The sequence below is a fragment of the Rana temporaria genome, chromosome 2, assembly GCF_905171775.1.
Source record: "Rana temporaria chromosome 2, aRanTem1.1, whole genome shotgun sequence".
In the NCBI taxonomy this organism is placed as follows: Eukaryota; Metazoa; Chordata; class Amphibia; order Anura; family Ranidae; genus Rana; species Rana temporaria.
Window position 1 is genome coordinate 216,195,295 of NC_053490.1, and position 3,690 is coordinate 216,198,984.

Genomic DNA, 3,690 nt, shown 5'->3' on the forward strand with positions numbered 1-3,690 from the left:
GTGACGGGCTGTTGGCGGAAAATCCGACCATTTGTATGCTCCGTCGGACAATTGTTGGATTTTCCACGGACAAATGTTGGACGGCATGCTTTAACATTTTCCACAGACAACGGTCTGTTGGATTTTCCGATTGTGTGCACACAAGTCTGTTGGACTAAAGTCCAAAGTACAAAAGCGCATGCTTGAAATTAATGCTCACCAAACACGACATTAGCAGAAGGTGCTCAAGAGCTGAAAAAACACATACATTTGTATTTGTTGGCTGACAATTGTGTGCCGTTTGTATGCAAGACAAGTTTTTGGCCAACGCCCTTCGGGCCAAAAGTCTGAGGCTTTGTCGGCAGAAAATGCGATCGTGTGTACAAGGCTTTAGATTGATCTATGTATCAGACCTCAAATCTGCCGATTTAAGCTTGGCCTTAGAGGTTACAGTAGTAAAGCAACTAATCGTGGCTTTATAGTGCATATATTCCCACATTTGTAGTTGCAAAAGCAGACCTTTCAATATCATAACATGTCTGCATGCACAATAACCGTATAATTCAGAAACATTATTTGCACTTTAATCAGTCTCTGGGCTGAATAACGACTGTGCCTAGACTGAGTTGTATTTTCAGAAAGTGTTGTCTGTTTGCTGCTGGCAGGAAGAAGCCAGTGAGAGACAGCAGGGGGCTGATCTGTAGAAGACATGTGCCCACAGCCCATATCTGTCATCCGGATTTACCACATATAGAGAAATGATTGATGCTGACCCTAATTGATGACTGATCAAAGATGGTTTCAGAAAAAAGCAGATAAAAGAGGACATACTGTGGTCCCTGGGAAAATAAGTTTAATATGTATGTGTGACTCTTACACATTACACAAATCTAATGCTAGGAATAATGATGTGCACACTATTTCAGAAATCTGAATATGTAGGTATTTATGGATTCTAAAATAATTTATTTATTTCTGCCTTTATTCAGACAAACTGTTTTTAATAATATAGTTTTAAAAAATGATTTTACAGCACTTTTTACAAGGCATTCCTCTCTATAGTACTTGACTGAGTTATGAGTCTTATGCTTGAATTTTGAACTCCCATTTCAAAACTAATGTGAAATTTTGAATGCTAATTCAGAATGTTTACTGTTGTTAGAATGCATGTATGCTAGTTTTATTTTATAGAAAAGTAGACATGGCAGGTGCCATCTAAAGGGTACAAACAACTAGAAAATACAGCGATATGTTAACCTTCATAGACCACTGTACTTTCAACAAAGAAAACGGTGTAATCGGGGTGTTATTTATGTATGTTGGCAAACGGCGCACATATATAATTCCATTTTAGACTATATAGCAGGGCTGGATAGAAGCATATTTTAGCTAAATTTAGTAGGCACTAGGATTGCATTTGGGCCTCACAAGGCTTTACTTTAGGTGTAATGGTTAGGTTGTTTGAAATGTTGTGTTTAGCCGGTGTCCTGATATTGAAATTAATTGATTCAATTTGGCTACTTGAAACCCTGGGATGTTACCAGCATTTTGTCATAGCAAGGTAAATCTAATACCATAGTACAGTAGAAAAATGGGAAAACTGGAAAGGCCTCTAGCTGCTTGGTGTACACACACCATTTTATTATTTTATTTTATTAAATAAAAGGAGGAAGATAAACTGAATGTATTACAAAAAGTAACACTGTATGAAGGTCTTTTAATAGTGTATGATTTTATGTATATTTTTGTATGGAAGTAAATATTGAGGATTGGGAACAGCAGAGTTGTATTTTGTAAAAAAAAAAAACATACTTTCCTCATATTCTATCTGCTTCACCACATGACTGAGCTCATGTAGCATACTGTATGTGTTGAAGCAGTAGATTGTATTAACCACTTGGGGACCGGAGGGAATTACCCCCTTAATGAGCAGGACATTTTTTGGGATACGGCACTGCATCGCTTTAACTGACAATTGCACGGCCGTGCGATGTTGTACCCAAACAAAATGTATGCCCTTTTTTTCCCACAAATAGATTCATAACATTTTTAATTTTTATTTATTTTTATTTTATTCTACTAGTGATGATGATCAGCGAAAAAATCGGACACTTTTTTTGGGGACCAGTGACATTTATACAGCGATCAGTGCTATAACAATGCACTGATTACTGTATAAATGTCACTGGCAGGGAAGGGGTTAACACTGGGGGGCGATCAGGGGGTTAAGTGTTTCCTAGGGAGGTGTTTCTAACTTGGGGGGGGGGGTTTACTGACTGGAGGAGAAGAGAGATTGCTGTTCTTGATCACTAGGAACAAACAATCTCTCGCTATTTCCCTGTCAGAACGGGGATCGGTTTGTTTACATTGACAGATCCCCATTCTGGCACTCTGTGGAGCAATTTGCGGGTGGCATCAGCTCCAGGGCTGCGCATGCCCACTGTGTCTATAGCACGAACCAACGTGCATATATGGCGATTTGCGCAATAGAGCCAACCTGCCACTGTATGACGACGGCTGGTCAGCAAATGGTTTTATATATATATATATATATATTTATATATTTTTTAACAGGAATGCTGCCATTGTCAACCCCTCCTAAAAATACCAGTGTCCTGGATGTCATTATGAGGCACTGAACTAATACAAGTATACACATCAGGTGTTCTGACTTTCCAATCGGCACTTGTTCCAGGCCAGTAAGGCTGACCATACATTATATCATTTTTTACTAAAACCATATAATATGAGGTCACACCTAAACACTTTCAATTTGTATGCAATCGGGCAGGCCCTTGCACTACATATTTGAAGGTAAATCTAAAGAAAATTGTATGGTGTTATGGCCAGTTTAACTCAGGAAGAATTTTATAGTTAGAGATTGCCAGGTACTCTTAAGCTGGTTATGTCATTTTTACTCGATCCACACAAGTGAGGTGGATGGAGGAATCCTACCCGCTGTGTTATTGTCTTTTGATAGCGGGACTCCTCTGCTGTCAGAATACACCGATCAGCACTGCAGCAGCTCATCAAATAAAGGTTTTTCAGCAGTAGTGTGCGACAGAAGCTGATCTGTCAAACAGTGAAGATCACACTCACATTTGAATTTGGCCTGTTCAGCAGGGATCTGTGTGTACCCAGCTTTAAGAGTATTTTTAGGAGGTTAGCAATGGCATCCTGTACATTTCCACTATCCTGGCTACTGTAGCAGAATATGCCTTTTTACTGAACCTCCTAGTGTTTTAAGAAGACCTAGCTGGTTGAATTCCCTAAAGGCCTATTCACACCTTTGTTTTTCTTGTGCGATGTGCATTGTGTTAAGGCTACCCATTGATTTTGAATGAACTGCCAATGCACCAGAATGGACAAAAAAACAAACATGCATCATTTTTTTTCCAGTGCAGAGCACCACAACACACACTAATGCTTTATTTTACATTATGGTGCATAGCATCATATGTTCGTCACAGCTGTATTGCCTTAGTGCATTGGGGTGCCTTACAAAATGCATAGAACTGTATAATGCTAAAGCACAAAACATGCATTGTGGTAACATGCACATTGCACCGCAAAGGCACAATGAAGTCTTGTAAATTGTGGAGAGTGAGGCTCTCAAAATCACTTTTGAGGAGGTCCTTAACTCCCCACCGTGTTATACATTTATATTCTACCATAAAAAAAGGAGCAAGAGGAGTGAAACTCTTGCAGCTG